Source organism: Notolabrus celidotus, chromosome 11 (genome assembly GCF_009762535.1).
Source record: "Notolabrus celidotus isolate fNotCel1 chromosome 11, fNotCel1.pri, whole genome shotgun sequence".
NCBI classification, from domain to species: domain Eukaryota; kingdom Metazoa; phylum Chordata; class Actinopteri; order Labriformes; family Labridae; genus Notolabrus; species Notolabrus celidotus.
Genome location: NC_048282.1, coordinates 4,048,037 through 4,067,844, shown reverse-complemented (window position 1 = coordinate 4,067,844; position 19,808 = coordinate 4,048,037). Strand labels below are relative to the sequence as shown.

At 41.4% G+C, this 19,808-nt stretch overlaps 1 protein-coding gene across 1 annotated transcript in view; it reads right to left on the bottom strand.

The window, feature by feature from the left end:
- The window catches only part of sema3b (sema domain, immunoglobulin domain (Ig), short basic domain, secreted, (semaphorin) 3B), a 152,174-nt gene that overhangs the window by 65,512 nt on the left and 66,854 nt on the right, over positions 1–19,808 (bottom strand). The gene's annotated exons all lie outside the window — the stretch shown is intronic.

Genomic DNA, 19,808 nt, shown 5'->3' with positions numbered 1-19,808 from the left:
GGAGGGAAAGGTGGGAGGTGAGAAGAGGGGAGTGGAAAGGGGCAGGGACTTGCACTATGTTGTTCTCAAAGTGTGTTACGGCTAATTTGCATCAGTATCTTGATAAAGTTATTCTTCACACACCATGAGTGGAATCATTGACCTTAATTAACGTCTGCTGAGACCATTAAAGCTCAACACAGCAGACTCATGACTTGGACTCTGGTCACACTTTAAGACCTCGTTCTCTCACGGTTTGCAGACTTTCGCTCTTCAAAGTTTATAACCGTGAGATAAACATTGTGTAATGTTTGGTTGTAAATCCAATACGCAGGTCAAAGGTCACATTTGGAATCTTGTTGCTTGATTTGGAATATTCCCAACAACATTTCTAATTCTGTGACAGCATCTAAAGCCAAAGTCTCACAATGGGATTGGATCTGTGCCCCACTTCTAAAGACCACATCGGAATGTAGCACAACATGAAATGATGCAGAATAAACCGGCCGAGGTAACAAGGTGATAGAAAAATGCAGAGTCAGCTTTTAGACTTGGCTGCATTTCCACGAGGACAGAAACAAAAGATATATACATAAGTCAAATTACTATGGGAAGTTTATTAACATAATTTCTATGTTGAATTTGCATTAATAAAAATAACTTTAATTGCATAAATATACAGTACCAGTTAATAGTTTGGACACACCTTCTCATTCAAGGGTTTGTATTTATTGTAATGATTGTAAACACTGTAGATTAATACTGAAGACATCAAAACTATGAAAGAACATAATGGAATTATTGAATGAACAAAAAAGTGTTAAACAAAGCAGAATATGTTTTATATTTTAGATTCTGTAAAGTAGCCCCCTTTTTCCTTCATGACAGCTTTGCACACTCTTGGTATTCTCTCAGTCTGCTTCATGAAGTGGTCTCCTGGAATGGTTTCTAATGAACATGAGCCTTGTCAAGAGTTCATTTGTAGAATGACTTGCCTTCTTAATGTGTTTGAGACCATCAGTTGTGTTGTTCAGAGGTAGGGTTAGTACACAATGGATAGCCCTATTTGACTACTGTTGTAATCCAGATTATGGTAAAACCAGATTATTTCACAGTTTTGATGTCTTCAGTAATAATCTACAATTTTTGAAGATAATTAAAATAAATAAAAACCATTGAATGAGAAGGTGTGTCCAAACTATCAGTTAAATCAAAATGCAGTTTAGTGCTCTGGAAACAGATGTAACATTCTGTATGTTAAAGCTCCTCTGAGGAACCTTTGGTTTGCATTGATTTTGTCACCCTCTGTGGACAACGTGGTTACTCTTTGCCCAGATGAGTCATCCTTCTTTCTTTAACAAGTCACCAAGGCTGGAAAGTAACAGATTACATCTACTTCAGTTACTTCAAATTAGTAGCTTTTTTTGTACTTAAAAAAAACCCACAACCTTTGCTTTAGTATTTTCTGTGGACTGTATCGTATGTCGCTGCATTTTATGTCATCCGTTACTGGGTAAAAAAATCACTACAAACATATACCAGAAGGTTTCAACTGTTAGTAGCCAGCTGATTGGACGGTATCCACCCTGCAAAACAACTAAATTCTTACCAAGCTGATTGGATGCTATTTCTAGTCAAAATTTAATCCAAAACCTTTATTTATTCTCAAGAAGACATTGAGGTTTCCCTCATTTCCAATGTCGTCGAGATCACAGACATATCCGAAACAATGAAACAAACACACACAATCATTCACAAAATAATAGATTCATTAAACAGATACAATTTGAGACAGTGGTCAGATATCAAGGTCTTAAAGGTGACATATCATGCAAAATGGACTTTTTAATGGTTCTCTACCTGAAATATGTGTCCCTGGCATGTCTACAAACCCCCCGAGAATGAAAAGAATCCATTCTGTCCCTGTTCTGATTTCTCCACCTTTCTGTAAATGTGTGTGAAACGAGCCGTTTCAGACTTCAGTGTTTTTGTTACGTAACAACAATATCCGGTCTGTCACGGAGTCAGAGCTCGGAGCTTGTTCAGCCCATAGACTGTATAAAATAATACTGAATCCCTCCTCCGTTTTTCATTACCTGCACAAATGTGTGCTAACAAGGAGCTTAGGAGGGAGGCATGCTAGTTGTAGGCTGTCTTAATAAACACAAAGGTCGGTTTTACTCCCCACGTCTGCAGATTTGAAGATCTAGTGGATGATTTTTATTTATCATTGATAAGTGCTAGCGCTAGTTAGCATAGCTACATAGCTACATGTCGTAGCTGTGTACCAAGACACACGTCTACATACTGACAAATAAAACAACAAGAAACACAGAATCTGTGACCAATCCTTCAGAAAAGGTCCCGCTGCCTTTCTGGCAGAGGTCGGTTTTACTCCCCACGTCTGCAGATTTGAAGATCTAGTGGATGATTTTTATTTGTCATGGATAAGTGCTAGCACTAATTAGCATAGCCACATAGCTACATGTTCGTAGCTGTAGCTGAAGCTGTGTACCAAGACACACGTCGACATACTGACAAATAAAACAACAAGAAACACTAAATCTGTGACCAATCCTTCAGAAAGGTCCTGCTGCCTTTCTGGTAGAGGTCGGTTTTACTCCCCACGTCTGCAGATTTGAAGATCTAGTGGATGATTTTTATTTATCATGGATAAGTGCTAGCGCTAGTTAGCATAGCCACATAGCTACATGTTCGTAGCTGTGTACCAAGACACACGTCGACATACTGATAAATAAAACAACAAGAAACACTAAATCTATGACCAATCCTTCAGAAAGGTCCTGCTACAGGCGCCTCTCCATTGGGATCAGATTCTGGGTCAGATTCAGAGGGTTGAAGAAACGTGATCTGTGAGCAGCCGTGTATATTCAGCCAACATGTAAACATTAGATCAACGTGCTGGACAGCCGAGGCACATCCACTTCCTGAGGGGGCGTGGTCAGAGAGAAAACAGAGTGTTCTGAGGAGGACTGAAGAAGAGGGTTTTTCAGGCATGCCAAAATCTGATTTCAAACAGAAACTACATTAATCTGACAGATCTAAATACATATGTTGTTGTTTTTAGATATCTCAAGGCTATAATGTCTTTCTAACTTCAATGAAAATTTGATTTTGTTTGAAGGAAACTTTTCAAAAACATTTTGTTGGTGCATTGTCAGCCATTTTTACTCATTACAATCAATAAAGTCATAGCTGGCTGTGCATAGAGGCTTGTTATTACAAGTCAAAAGTTAGGACTAGAGTGTGCAGGGATCTACAAAGTGCAATACTGAGAAAAGACACAGTCAAGATATATCACAAGGGTGACATACTCCTTGCTCTCTCTGATGTTCAGCGGTGTGTGAATGTGTATGAATGAGATTAACATTGATGGTCCCTTACTATAGCAGCCTCTACTATCAGTGAGTGAATGTGGTGTGAATGGGTGAATGTGACAAGAAAAGAGACATAGAAGTACAAGTCAATTTACCATTCCAGGTATTGCAATAACATAGAAATCCTCAGTGTTGTGGAGGATAGTTTCATTTGTTTTTGTGGGTCATATAGAGGCATAAGGATTCCTTTCAGTCTGTTTTCTAACCAGATAAAATCTCTTCACATGAGCTTTTAACATGTAACTTAAATAACAACTGACTGCAGAGAATAACATATGATACATCTGAAGTGATGAAGAAAACATGAAACATATAAACGCCATATTCCCGTCATATTTTTGTTGTTCTTGTCATCACCGGTAAAGGTTGGCTGATTTACCATCAATCACAACTTCTGCACCAGTTTTCTTGCACAAGACTGCCAATAAATCCAAATCAGATGCACCCAGATGAACCATTGGTGGTTCAGTAAACACATTTTTGGAAATTCTTTAGAAATTCACACTAAATTTTGGTTAACACCCTGCTGATTTAGTGTCTCTCTTCACATTTTTGAAAGTGGCACCATGATGCTTTAATTTACCAGGCAACCATTGCATAATCCCCCGTGCCTCAAAACCGTGCATGCCTCAGAGTATTGAGTAGTTTCGCGAGGTTTGCAACCACTGATCTTGCCTCATCGCGTCTCACAGCGCAGGATGGGACCTTTAAAATCTTGTTTTTGCAGAGTGAGGAGGCCTCACAGCAACTACACCCAAGTCTCAAGACTCTTTTTTCCTCATGACGTGAGATGTGACTTTAGCCTGACTCATGAAAACTCCTGACCTGCCTCCAAAGCCTTAAAAACAACTCAGACGTACAGTATATTGATGCCTGATGATGATAACAGAGCAGTGTGGATATAAATCACTGCAAACGCACACAAAGAGAGGAAAAGACACAAACACAGAGAGATGTTCAGATACGTCAGAGAGGCTGTGTGCTGGTGTGGACAGCATGTAAGCTGATAAGCTACTGTAAATACAGTGAGAGGGTAATTGGCATACATTTAAAACATATGAGGGTTTACATCATACTCTGAAGTTTGCAAAGTTGAAGTATGGGTCAGGCATTCAGGAGCTTTGTGTGCATGATTCTTTGAAAGAGGACTAAGACATTTACATGGTAGCATTTGCAGCCAGCAGAGCATGCATCCTGATGGGGTGTTCATCACAGCTGGGGATTTTAATCACGTGGATTTAAAAACAGTGCTCCCTAAATTCCACCAGCATGTAAAGTGTGCTACTAGAGGAGCTAACACCTTGCATGAGGTCTATTCAAACATCAAGCTGGGCTACATGGCTAGACACACTACCACATCTGTCCCTGTCTGACCACATGTCTTTGCTTTTAATCCCTGCATATTCCCCCCTAAGGAGAACTGCTCTGACCACCACAAAGACTGTTGAACCCTGCTAAAACATAAATTCAATACTGTGATATCTTGAGTATTGTGCAATGACTGTTGAATGTAGATGCATGTGTGGGTTTGTCTGTCTTGTGGGTTTCTGTGTTTTCTTCATAGACTGTATAAATCATGGACGTAGTATCTGTGATGTCAGCCATCTGTTCCTGAGCGCTGTTTTGAAGCCAATCATCAGTGGGAGCCATATTGGAAATGCTGGACTCAACCAAACTTAGTGTAAGGTAAAGAAGCGGGGTTTGATCCTCCTAGCCAACAGCTATGTGTTCACGCCTGTCAGTCAAGTCAGTCATGTCCTTATTTGGGAAAAAACTCATAATCTTAAAGGTGACATATCATGCAAAATTGACTTTTTAATGGTTCTTTACCTGAAATATGTGTCCCTGGCATGTCTACAAACCCCCAGAGAATGAAAGAAATCCATTCTGCCCCTGTTCTGATTTCTCCACCTTTCTGTAAATGTGTGTGAAACGAGCCGTTTCAGACTTCCATGTTTTTGTTACGTAACAACAATATCCGGTCTGTCACGGAGTCAGAGCTCGGAGCTTGTTCAGCCCATAGACTGTATAAAATAATACTGAATCCCCCCTCCGTTTTTCATTACCTGCACAAATGTGTGCTAACAAGGAGCTTAGGAGGGAGGCATGCTAGTTGTAGGCTGTCTTAATAAACACAAAGGTTGGTTTTACTCCCCACATCTGCAGATTTGAAGATCTAGTGGATGATTTTTATTTGTCATGGATAAGTGCTAGCACTAATTAGCAAAACCACATAGCTATATGATCATAGCTGTAGCTGTAGCTGTAGCTGTGTACCAAGACACACGTCGACATACTGACAAATAAAACAACAAGAAACACTAAATCTGTGACCAATCCTTCAGAAAGGTCCCGCTGTCTTTCTGTTAGAGGTCGGTTTTACTCGCTAGTTTTAGCGCTAGTTAGCATAGCCACATAGCTACATGTTCGTAGCTGTGTACCAAGACACACGTCTACATACTGACAAATAAAACAACAAGAAACACAGAATCTGTGACCAATCCTTCAGAAAGGTCCTGCTACAGGCGCCTCTCCGTCAGGATCAGATTCTGGATCAGATTCAGAGGGTTGAAATAACGCGATCTCTGAGCAGCCATGTATATTCAGCCAACATGTAAACATTAGATCAACGTGCTGGAGAGCCGAGGCACATCCACTTCCTGAGGGGGCGTGGTCAGAGGGAAAACAGAGTGTTCTGATGAGGAATGAAGAAGAGGACTTTTCAGGCATGCCAAAATCTGATTTCAAAGTGTTTTTTTGAGCAGGGGAGCATGTCCCCTTTAATATCTTCTGAGCCGTTGCGTTAGAAAACAGTGCGTGCGTACAGTGTGTGCCGATACAAAACTTAGCTACATAGACCCAAGCCGCTTTTTGAACCAGGCTGTAAACATGTTGATTTCTGCTGTAAAGATCGTCTTCTTTGAATGAGTGTCTATGTGGTTTCTGGTGTTTCTGCAGCCAGCCTCTAGCAGATACTTAGTACTACTAGAATTTGGAAAAAAGAGCTTTCAGCTTTGCTGCCCCCATGGCATTGAATGCTCTACAGACTAAACTGAAACTCTCTGAACTTATTACACTTGGAGCCTTCCGTTCTACCCTGAGGTACAGACAGTGTGAGAGCACTGAACAGTGCCTGTGTTTTAAACCTTAAATTATTGTTTGTTGTTTTGTTACAGCCTCTGCACCTCTCCTTCCTATTGTAAAACACTATGCATCTATAAATTGTATGTTTTAACTTGTACTGTAATTTTCGTGTAACTGTTTTTATGACGTAGTGACCTCTTGGCCAGGTCACCCTTGTGAAAGAGATCCTGATCTCAATGGGTTTTATCTGGTTAAATAAAGGGAAAAAGGGATCACACCATGTCAATTAGCATAAAGTCTGGTCTTTGTCTTTTAATTTGACATCACATGTGGTCAGAATTTAAGTGACTGATAGTCTTAAAATATTTTGATTATGCTAATACCCAGCCCTGTATTCTTGAAGCTGCAGAAAAAGTTGACTTCCATTTGTTTTCTTGTTTTGATCTGTTTCTATGAGAGCTTTTGTGTCCACACAATCTGCTGCATTATATTCCTTTGATGACAAATTTTCACGAGGAGCAAAACCCTATCAAAGCATCCATTCAATTAGTCCAACAACTCCTGCAGCTTAATCCACGCCTCCTCTGTCCGATGATGTGCTCGCGTGTGCTCCCAGGACTGTGTGAGATTTAGAGATATGAGCGGATAGACAAAATTATCTTTCTATGGTTACACAGTAGCTCAGCTTAACGTGTCATATCACCAGAGTTTACACACAGCTTTGCAGACCATGTGGGCTGTGACAGTCAGGAGGCACCAGAGTCGTACGCCAATCACTCTGAAATATGAGGCTGTGTTTTCATGGAGGACACCACGTTTTAGTCACAACATTTAAAACACTTGTTCTGCAGTGTTGCTTTTTAGTCACAGTGATACACTCGATTCCACTCTTTTATGTATGCGTGTGAGTGTGGGTGAGTTTATGGCCGGGTTGCCAGGCACGGCACCAAACCTGCTGCTGGAATGAAGACTATAAGACAGGGGGCAAGTTGGGAAAAGATGGACACACACACTCACACTCACACACACAGGAACAAACCCACCCCTCTCTGCTCAGCGTTGGGTCCCATTTATGGAGGTCATAGGTCTCACATTAGGGGGTTCACTGCTGTATGTTTCTGTTGTCTCAAAGCTTTCCTGCATTTCTACACACAATGCATACTCATACACTGTGCTTCAAATGCTTTCATGCAGATGGACATTTGCACAATCAAACTTACTCCTGAAAGTGAGTGTGTGCATGTTTGTGTGTAAGCTCATGCAGTATGCTTTCACCCCCTACTGATCGGTCTGTCATAAACCAGTCTGATGTCTCTACAGGCTGCAGAGGGAGCACTGTGGTTCTGACAAAAGCTTTTGTCTCGGCTAAAGCCTCTGTGCCTCTGAAACAGAGGAGGGCTCCTAATAGCCTCTTAGTGGATCTTTGTTTTTATTGGGAGTCAATGAAGCAAAAGAATCGGTAGATTCCAGGGGGACCGCAATCGGTGTAAGGTCGGAGTCACCCCCTGTGGTCCTCTGGTCTATTTATTATTCAATTTAGGTATTTTAACAATCCACACAGGACAGAGCTGAGGAAACAAAGGGAGAATATGTTGGAAAATATGATTTAATTATCAATCAATAAAAGAAATAAAGGTATTTGTCAGTTTACATAATAGTTCAACAGTCTTGGTGGGATGTGCTGTTTCATCAGCTATTAGTAGTTGTTCATATTTATTGTTAAAGGCACAGTGAGGAGTTTTTAACTGATCTGCAGAAAAAAAAACTGAGTACACTACCAGTCAAAAGTTTGGACACACCTTCTCATTCAATGTTTTTTTTTTAATTTTAATTATTCTCAACATTGTAGATTAATACTGAAGACATCAAAACTATGAAATAATCTGGTTTTGCCATAATCTGGATTACAACAGTAGTCAAACAGGGCTATCCATTGTGTACTAACCCTACCTCTGAACAACACAACTGATGGTCTCAAACACATTAAGAAGGCAAGTCATTCTACAAATGAACTCTTGACAAGGCTCATGTTCATTAGAAACCATTCCAGGAGACCACTTCATGAAGCAGACTGAGAGAATACCAAGAGTGTGCAAAGCTGTCATGAAGGAAAAAGGGGGCTACTTTACAGAATCTAAAATATAAAACATATTCTGCTTTGTTTAACACTTTTTGGTTCATTCAATAATTCCATATATGTTCTTTCATAGTTTTGATGTCTTCAGTATTAATCTGCAGTGTTTACAATCATTACAATAAATACAAACCCTTGAATGAGAAGATGTGTCCAAACTATTAACTGGTACTGTAGATTTTCGGCACTCACTCAGAAGTGTCCACGTTTAGAACTTACTTGCAGATAAAGTTTAAAAACAAGAGTTAGTTAGCAAGCAGAAGCAGTTGTTTTTCTCTTTAGATACTTTCATTGTTTTGTCCTCATAGCAGGATTAGCATAAAGATGTACGTTTTCTGCTGAAGTAATATATTACACGTAGAAACTCTACAACATGTTCTTTGGTAAAAGGGCTAAATGGCTAGGAACAGGAACTCATGTTTATGCTGGCCTGTGTTTTCTTCACTGACTCTTTGACAACAAGGGAGTTACTCTGTGCTAATTAATGTTATTTGGACATTTGTTATGACATCGGAGCACACATCATGACACCTGGACTGTGATTGGTAACGTTAAACTGGTACATCTTGTCACATTTTCTAAGCTAACTAAAGGCTGATTTATACTTCTGCGTTGAATCAACGGCGTACCCTACACCAGGGGTCCGCGTAGCTCCTGTACCTACGCCGTGGCCTACACACGTAGCTGACGTGCACCTCCTCCAAAATGTAACTCCCCGTAGAGCGGATGCGGACTGCAAGCTCTGTGATTGGTCCGCTCGGTGGCTTTGTCTTTCCCGCATTTACAACACTTCCGGGATCCCGGACATCGGCAGCACATCGGCCGTGTATTTCATCTCCTCCTCTCTATTCTTCATGTAATCATGTCTGTATGATAAACAGCAACATGTATCAGCTGTAGATTAACAGAACACGCTCTGAATCTCTGTGGAAAAGGAAACAGAGATCGTAGCGGGACCGGAAGCAGGCGACCGGCTATCAGAGAGACCACACTGCCCTCAGGCGTTTCGGCGGAGAATTGCTGCGCGACACGGACACACCGACGCACAAGTAGTGTGGTGCTCATGTCCGCGTCAGCCCCTGCTGCGTAGGGGAGACGCAGAAGTATAAATCAGCCTTAATTGATGAGCTATCAAAGACCTCATTTGAAAGCTTATCAATCCTCTCGTTTGAAGAGTCAACTATGATCTGCACACGTTTTGAAGCTATTTCCTGTTGTTCTGTAAAAGTCTTTCTACTGGTCCAACAATTCACGCACCTGAGACATGCTGACATATTCCTCAGTGCAGGTGTTAGAGGCTTTGGGTGGCATGGTGATGGGATCGATGCCTTCTAGGCCCAACATTCAGTAAAGCAGAGCTGTAAACTTCCACAAAATGATTTTAAAAAGTCCACAATTTTACTGGAGAAGGTTTGTTGTAGCCTTTCTAATCCAGTCAAAAGCCAAAACACTGAACTCTAGGCAGGATGCTTCAGATTTTTTCCAGATTGAAAACCAGTCAAACATTCAGAGAAACACAGCAGCAGTCATCTTGGACCAAGAAGTCGTGCCTTTGAAATAAAGAAAGTTACCTCAAAATATCTACTAATCACTCTGCATCCTGCAAAAAGTTGTATGCTGTCATCTTCTTCAAACAATTGATCTCATTCAAAGGGGCCACCGGATTCTGGACTCCTCACAGTGCCTTTAAGTCCTTTATGGTTTTTCTATTATTCATTAAAGACAGACGTGTCAAACTGGGTTTTTCCTCATATGAAAGTCTGGACTTTGACTTGATCCTGCACGTTTGCTTAAAACTTGCTAATTAATTTCACGTCTCATTGTAAAAAAACATAAAGTTATAAAAAGAATATTAATACCTAAACTGTATACTGTATATTAATACCTGTCCTGAGTATCTTAACCTAAATGTTAACTGTGATGACACTGTGTTGGCTCAGAGCTCACAGCTTTCATAAAGTGATTTGGGCTCAGCTTCCTCTCATGTGGTTTCTGTTGTGTAATGGGTCATAATGCGTACATGGCAGCATTAATACCGTACCACTATTTTAAGCCATACTATTTATCTGAGTACTTTTTTTTTTTTTTTTTTTTTATATGATCACAGTTTTTTATTAGTTTTCACATTTTCACACAATAACTGACGGGACACATTATCCACACAGGACAATCCACAATGACGACAAAGTAATCAGTCAGACAGAAACAAAGGAATAAGATTACAAATAGACAAGTGACTATGTATATAAATAAAAATAATAACACTAACAGTAAAATTAAATACTAATGATAACAGTATGTAACTTAAAGAGAGGTACGCACGCTTGAACATAAAATGTTTTGTCTACTATTTACAGATTGTAGTATAATCATCAAATTACAGGGGTCTGTAAGTCTACATCACCAGGCAGAATTAGACCAGTTTGTTCCATTTAGATGGTTTGCAGGATTTTACATTTTTTCATTCAGGGTTCGTTGGGGTTGCTCAACCTAAATTATTATATCAATAAAACAAAATTAAAAGGGTAGCTCTTAACTCGATTGAGTTCTATGGTCCCGTGATGAGATCAATGTATCTCCCCCATTTGGCCCTGTATAGATCTAGTCGGTTTATCATCCTGTAGGTAAGTTCTTCTTTATCTGAGTACTTTTTTTTAAGCTTGGCAACATCCAGTTTCTGCTTTAGTTTTTGTCCCTGAGCTTGTTCATGAAGGAAGCTCATTCTATTCCTCACTCTGAGTTCAAACTTAAAGAAGCACTAATGCCAAGAAGTCCAGAGATGTCGTCCTCCTGCAAAGATATTTGTTATGGGAATTTTAAAAAAAGAGACGTTTCCAGACGTCAGCCAAGCTCAATTAGTGAGTCTAAGTGAACTAAGTTGTTGCTTTTTAGTACGTGACGGAAAAAGCATGACAGACTTTTGGTCTTATAATGGGATTACCGTACCTCTGGATGTTATGTAATGCTCAGTATGTAAAATGCTCAATAATCACCACCAAAAGCAGACATGTTTCTGATGGACTGATGTAATCTAGCAGGAGAATTGCTGTTTAGTTCACTACATACCTACATTTATATCGCTCTTACGTATTCCAAAAGACATGCAACTATTTTATCAAGAAAGACTGTAAAAACTCCAGCTTGAGCAAAAGGGCTAGCTGCCAAGAGATCAGCTACCTTCTCCTTCTTGTGTTCAACACAGATACACAGTCAGGCAGGAGGTGAGGACCATATCCCAGACCAAATCTTTCAGATATTTAAAATCTGGCACTCCATATGCATTTGAGGGCATGCTGTTCTTACATTAATGTAACAATAAATCCTTCATTGAAGACAACCTCAAACAAAACACCCAGAATAAAATGAAAACACAAGTGCCTCAGAGTCTGGAGGTCATACTTCATTGAAGTTAATGGTACAATATTGACTTTAAAAACTGAACCTATTATCACAAGTGCTGAGGGAGTGGAGTGTTTGATTTGGAAGATCATGTCTGAGAAAAATGTTGGAATCAAACAGTATTATTTTGTCACCTATATTGTGCCCGAGCCAAAGTAGGAGGAAATGATAAGCTTAGAGCTGTATAGGCTTTGAACCATAAATGTTGATGAAAAATGAGGATCAGTAACACTTCAGGTTCTTTTCAAAGTAAAAGCCAGATCTCTTTTTTTCTTTGGAAGGACGAGTTCTGCACAGGATAGTTACTTTGGGACTGGAGTCACTTGGACAGCTCATGCTTCGAGTCCCTGCTGAACTTTCAAAGAAAAGTTGCCATAAATAACATTATTAAACATATTAAATACATAATTATTAAACAACATCAGGTTATTGGATATATTGTGTAATCTCCCTCTCCTTGTCTGCTTCCATCTCTGTTCCCCCCTCTCTGCTCACACAGCTGATCTAAGGTACATCCACCAGAAAGCATCGCCTGCAAGATCAGTAAATCTTTGAATTAATCAAATACCATCAGGTTACTTGATTTATCTTCCAGTACAGTCTCTCTTCCTCTTCAGTGTCCTCTCTGCCTCTCTTTGTGAACACAGCTGATTTAGCACCTTAACGTAAATTAGGACCCATTCTTATTGGATATAAGATCGTTTCCTAAAAGCTTTTTTTTTTTAAGTTATTTTTCAAGACATGCAGCAAATGGTTTAGCCCGGGAGTCGAACCTGCGACCAATGCGACGAGTACTACAGCCTCTGTACAGTGGGGCAAAAAAGTATTTAGTCAGCCACTGATTTTGCAAGTTCTCCCACTTAGAAAGATGAGAGAGGTCTGTAATTTTCATCAGAGGTACACTTCAACTACGAGAGACAAAATGAGAAAAAAAAATCCAGGAAATCACATTGTAGGATTTTTAAAGAATTTATTTGTAAATGATGGTGGAAAATAAGTATTTGGTCACCTACAAACAAGCAAGATTTCTGGCTCTCACAGACCTGTAACTTCTTCTTTAAGAAGCTCTTCTGTCCTCAACTCGTTACCTGTATTAATGGCACCTGTTTGAACTGGTTATCTGTATAAAAGACACCTGTCCACAGCCTCAAACAGTCAGACTCCAAACTCAACCATGGACAAGACCAAAGAGCTGTCCAAGGACACCAGGAAGAAAATTGTGGACCTGCACCAGGCTGGGAAGAGTGAATCTACAATAGGCAAGCAGGTTGGTGTGAATAAATCAACTGTGGGAGCAATTGTAAGAAAATAGAAGACATTATCAAGACCATTGATGATCTCCCACGATCTGGGGCCCCACGCAAGATCTCATCCCGTGGGGTCAAAATGATCATGAGAACGGTGAGCAAAAATCCCAGAACTACACGGAGGGACCTGATGAATGACCTGCAGAGAGCTGGGACCAAAGTAACAAAGGCTACCATCAGTAACACACTACGCCGAGAGGGACTCAAATCCTGCAGCACCAGGCGTGTCCCCCTGCTTAAGCCAGTACATGTCCAGGCCCGTCTGAAGTTTGCCAGAGAGCATATGGATGATCCAGAAGAGGATTGGGAGAATATCATGTGGTCAGATGAAACCAAAATAGAACTTTTTGGTAAAAACTCAACTCGTCGTGTTTGGAGGAAGAAGAATGTTGAGTTGCATCCCAAGAACATCATACCTACTGTGAAGCATGGGGGTGGAAACCTCATGCTTTGGGGCTGTTTTTCTGCAAAGGGGACAGGACGACTGATCTGTGTTAAGGGAAGAATGAACGGGGCCATCTATCGTGAGATTTTAAGCCAAAACCTCCTTCCATCAGTGAGAGCATTGAAGATGGAACGTGGCTGGGTCTTCTAGCATGACAATGATCCCAAACACACCGCTCAGGCAACGAAGGAGTGGCTCCGTAAAAAGCATTTCAAGGTCTTGGAGTGGCCTAGCCAGTCTCCAGACCTCAACCCCATAGAAAAATTGTGGAGGGAGTTGAAAGTCCTTGTTGCCCAGCGACAGCCCCAAAACATCACTGCTCTAGAGGAGATCTGCATGGAGGAATGGGCCAAAATACCAGCTACAGTGTGTGCAAACCTGGTGAAGACTTACAGGAAACGTTTGACCTCTGTCATTGCCAACAAAGGTTATGTTACAAAGTATTGAGTTGAACTTTTGTTATTGATCAAATACTTATTTTCCACCATAATTTACAAATAAATTCTTTAAAAATCCTACAATGTGATTTCTTTGATTATTTTTCTCATTTTGTCTCTCATAGTTGAAGTGTACCTCTGATGAAAATCACAGACCTCTCTCATCTTTCTAAGTGGGAGAACTTGCAAAATCAGTGGCTGACTAAATACTTTTTTGCCCCACTGTATATGGGACGCGCACTCAGACCGCTAGGCCAACGGTGCCCCATTCCTAAAAGCTTAACCCCTGAAGCCATGAGTGACCACGGTGTTGGGTAGAATTTCTGAAGAATGACAGCAGCAACTCACACCGCCATCACACGCCCTAACCCTAATCCTAACCCGTGTGAATAACACCATTACAGCATGAGCCAGAGCCGTCACACACCACAGTCATCACACAACCAACACACTCACTTCTGTAGTCAATTTACAAAGATGGACCACAGATAATTCACCACTGTGTCCCAGAGTTTACTCTCTTGAAACATATCAACAGGACTGGTTTACAGATGGTTGAGTTTGTTGAAAGAATCATGATTTTATAACTCTTGAAAAACAGGAAATCACAGCTGTGGAGACAATACATTTTCTTGTTGGTGATGATGTTTCAGGGAAGGCAGCAAACAGCAATTTTTGGCTTTACAGAAATGGTAGGCACAATTGCGTTAGAGCGATTACTTCTGTCTAAACCTTTTTCAATGGAGCAGGATAACTAAGTTATATCTATGTGGGCATATTGTAGTGTTGCTCCATGTGATGCATGGAGCCACACAGTGAGCTACCTGGCTGTGGGGGAATGGCACTTCCTTGGAAGAAGAAAAGGCATGGCCAAGGGTGAACAGGACTTTTATGCTGAAGCCAGCTGAGTGGAGCAGACCATGGGTTGTGATGTCATGAGGGGTTTAGGCTTAGTTAGTATTACTTTGAATTCAGTTTAATTAAGTGTCCATATTGTTTACCCCTTGAGTTAAACTTGGTTTAGACCAAACACTATATAAGTTCTGTCTCATTGTGTCAGGTCTGTTTGTTTAGTTCACACTTTACATTTTGTTGTGTTGAATTAAGTTATGTTCTTAGTTCTTTTAATTCTGGTTTTGTGAATTTGATTTGCAGAATTTGGGTGAAATAAAAACCCACTTTTCTTTAAAAAATGTCCCCTGTGTCTTGTGCCTTGCTGCTTGTTCCCTAAAACTCCACCATGATGGGCATTTGTATTTAAAACCTGATGAACAGATGCAGAGATATCCTTCAAAAAGCAGGCGGTAACGCTGGATTTAAATGGCATGCATCAAGCAGACCAACCCTAGCAGTCAAATTAACATGACATTGAAGTAATGTCGCAACTGCCAACACTACAAGTGTTGAATTATGAACATTTGCCCAACAGATGCAGAAATAACTGTGTATGGATGCCATGCCTGTAAAATTAGCAGCATGAAGTGCAGCTAAGACAATCAAGAACTTCCCTCTCTTCTGTTTTTAGGACTTTGTGTGTGTTACAAGCTGTTCCAACATCAAACAAATACTAGCACTTAGTGGATCATTAGCATCATTTAAAATATTGAGCTCACTCTACCAGCTGTATGCACAGCTGTTATCTATGTGTGTGTGCGTGTCTGTTCTGCTTATGTGAATCTGTATTGTAATAGCATAAATAGTAGAGGGACTGAAGTTAAACCAATGTATTCTCATCCCAAGTCATCAAACGCCAATGCTTCGTCACGACCCTTTAGTGTGTCATTCACATTCACAAGGTATTATTTTGCTTGTCATTCAGACTTTCGGTAACGTTTGTTTCCTCCTTGTCTAACATGTGGCTGATGTCTCTTTAGTGAGATTTTGGCAAAAACAAACTCAAAAACAATGTGGTTAGAGTTACTGAAAACATCATGTGGTAGTTTAGAACAGAAATGCAAAGAGGATTCACTTAAGAAATTGAACTCCAGTCTACTGGGCAATGGTTCTGGGCTTTATGGCCTGTACATCATTTCATCTGCCGCCCAAAATAAGCAGTTATTGTTATTTTAACACACTCAACACAGTTCCTATGAGCATCTGTTGATGGTGGTAGACTCAGGATGCTTTCAGACCTCAATCGTTTGGAGGGGTTGTTCTGAAATGGGGTGCTTCCATCCTTGGCCCAGGTCCTTTGGATGTATGTGAACACAAAAATCGCTCACTCAAGTAGTAGTAATGGTAAATGGACTTGTACTTATCCATCTCTTTTCTTTCATCAGGGGACGTGGCACACAGACACACTGGAATCCTATCTCACCCCCTTTCTCCAACCCCCCCATCACTTACTTTAACTCTACCTGTCCCATTAAAGTTACTAACCATAGACCTTTCTGGAGTCCCTGAGCTCCCTTGTCTCGTAGGTTCCTCTGAGCTGCCGTAGATGTCCTCCTGCTGTGGACGTTCCAGACTCCAGCTGATACGGACGTGCTGGACTCCAGAGGCAACAGCTACTACTACTCGCCTCATCACTATCACTGCTCCCTCTCTCTCTTATTCTCCTCTATCCCTCTTTCCAGACCCAACTCGGTCAAGGCAGATGTCTGTCTAACATGAGTCTGGTCTTGCTCGAGGTTTCTGCCTGTTAAAGGGAGTTTGTCCTCTCCGCTGTAACTAGCTACATACTTTGAGGTGCAATGCTCATGGTGGATTAAGGTGGGGTCAGACTGTGTCTTATCCTGTCTTGGTGTTGGGTCTCTTTTATATAGAGTGGTCTAGACCTGCTCTGTTTGTAAAAGCATCTTGAGATAATGTTTGTTGTGATTTGGCCCTGTACAAATAAAGATTGATTCATTCATTCATTTCTGAGCACTCAAAGCTCTTTCACACTACTCGTCACATTCACTCACTGATGGTAGAGGCTGCTATAGTAAGGGACCACCAGTCTTAGCTAATCTCATTCATACACATTCACACCCCTGAACAACAGAGGGAGCAGTTTGGGGTTCAGTGTCTTGCTCAAGGACACTTCGGCATGTGACTGCAGGAGCTGGGATCGAACCGCCAACCTTCCAATTGATAGACGACCGACTCTACCCACTGAGCCACAGGTGAGGTGCTGCAGTTGCAGTTGTTGCTAGCAGCAGTAGTTATAATAGATGCAGTATTACAGCTACTGGCGGTGCATTTCATCCTAGAGTTCCAGGGTCTTTTAGCCCCCAGAACTAGTACCCTGGAACTAAAAGGTTCAGCATTGCAGGCCCTGCCCCCCCAAAGTCACGGGACCTTTGAAAAGTACTACCCCCCAAGCAGGGGCTTTTCAGAGGGGAGATTATCTACCCCTGAAGTAAATTTAGACCCTGGTTCTTCTGGTCAAACGCACGTAGTTCTGGGGTAAAGTTCCTCCAGTCGAAAAACGCCTTACGCCATTTCTACTTATAACTGATAGCATGAAATAGCAATAGGCTAACGTTACTCCCCATTTTGGTTCCATTCATTCCAACGTCAGTAGAAAAGCTTGTACTAGACGTAGGAACATCACAGGGCTCGACAACATCTACTGTTTCAACAACCCGTTTAGTTCCCAGAATTTTGTCCAGCTCATCGAACCAGGGGAATTTGTCCTTCTCATTCCTTGAACCTCCACGTTTAGCAACCTGGTCTCGTTCCTTTAGGTACTGGCTTGAGTTTCGTGGCCTTTGCGCAGGATTGCTCAACAGAGTCCCTATTGTTAATACGCCAACTTGTGAGGGGTGTCCAACATTTAACAAATGTTGCTGATCTGCCCAAAGTTTCATGAGGCATTGACCTCCTTACTGCTTCAAGTCAGCCCATGGCTCATATAGTTGGTGGGCTGACCAGTACGCATGGCTTTTGTTTATTTGTGCAGTGGGAAAGGAGGCTGTGACGTATTGCAGTGTCAACACAACAAGACCAAAGGGCAAAACCGGGTAAAAGGCAACACTTAATCATTGTGTCATTTAAATCAGAAGAAAGCAAACAAGCTACAGGTGTGGGAGCACCATTAGTGACGCTTAGTGGGTGTCAACATGTCTTCTAGGTTTGATTTCTACTGATGCAAAGTGGAAAAATAAAGGAAATGGGAAAAATAAACAAAGGAATTAAAGAGGGAAAAGGTTCATTAAGGACTGAGGGGCTTAAAAGTAGTCCTCTGGTCTTGCCTATAGTGTCTGTTTTCATGCTCAGCTATCTATATCCAGCTGTACGATATGTGTTCTGACTGGTCGTCCATGACTCCGTCCCCTGACCTCCCGACACCACAGGGATTAAAGGGGCCCCGGTAGAGTGACAGGGACCAAAAAAAAGAGAGGGAGGGTTACAGTTAGAGAGGGAGAGGTCTTGCTTGGGAACCCTGGAGGCACAGAAACCTGTAATCCTCCCTGTTTCACTTTGATGTGATCACACCCAACTGAAAGGATTGGGGGTGAAGGGTGGGAGGGGCGGTCTGTCGTGTCAGGAGGGCAGTATGTGTGGGTGGGTGAATGGATGGGTGGGGGTACTGATGGTGGTGCCAGGAGGCTCAGTGGTGGGACACACACTCTCACACACTCTCGCAGGCACGCAGTCACACACCATCTGGCTCTGAGGGTCAGGGAGGGGGGTAAGACCACCTTCAAATGTAAGCATGGCCTTAGTGACACATTTTCACACACACACCTCGGAGCAGGTTCTGAAGGTCACTGAGTGGATTACAGCACCTTGCATGACCATAGCTTTGTCTCTCTCTCACAGACACATATACCTATACACACACACACACACACACACACACACACACACACACACACACACACACACACGCACGAGTTTGCAACCAGCAGTATTTCTCGGTGGAATGCACATTGCTGCACTGGTTCCCACCGCTATTATATCTAGCCGGCTGATCACACGATAATGAAGTCCTGTCCTGATAGGTGCAGGGGAAACAGAGCGACAAAGTCAATAAAGTAGGAAGAAATATATCAACTACAGCTACCTGATTCACCTATGAAACCCTTTCTTACATTTCCTATTTTAACTTTTATGAAATATGGAGATCAGAGAGTCACAGTAGGCAGGCAGAGGCTGGTTTTCCAGACAGAAAGGGGCCCTGTAATTCTGAGCTCTGCTTTAATCAAACCTGAGCTGCTGGTACTCGGCTGCTCTTTCAGAGAGAATTCAGCAGAGATCACAGCAAGGACCGATGATAGACAAAAACCGGGGAAATCACCTACTAAAAGACAGAAGCTTTCAACATCAGCCCTCACACAGACAGACCACTCAGATTCAGATTTTAAAAGGCCCACACACAAAAGTGCCAGCATGCCACTGAATCAGGAGCTCAGCCACTCAAAATGTCCCAACTTGTTCATCAATATTTTAATATTTGTGCTCTTTAAAGCTCCTGGAACTTTTGTTGGCATTAATTCTTAAGCTGGACACACAAAATACATAATAATCAGACTAATTTTAAACCTGATTCCCTCCATTCCTACCAAAGTCAGCAGAGTCCTTCATGTACTTTGTGGATTGTCAAATGAAACGGATCGATAGCCAATCAGGTTTTTTTCTTTTACTGGTTTAATATTTTAGGGTTTTATTGTCTTAGTTATGTATTTTATTTTGGTG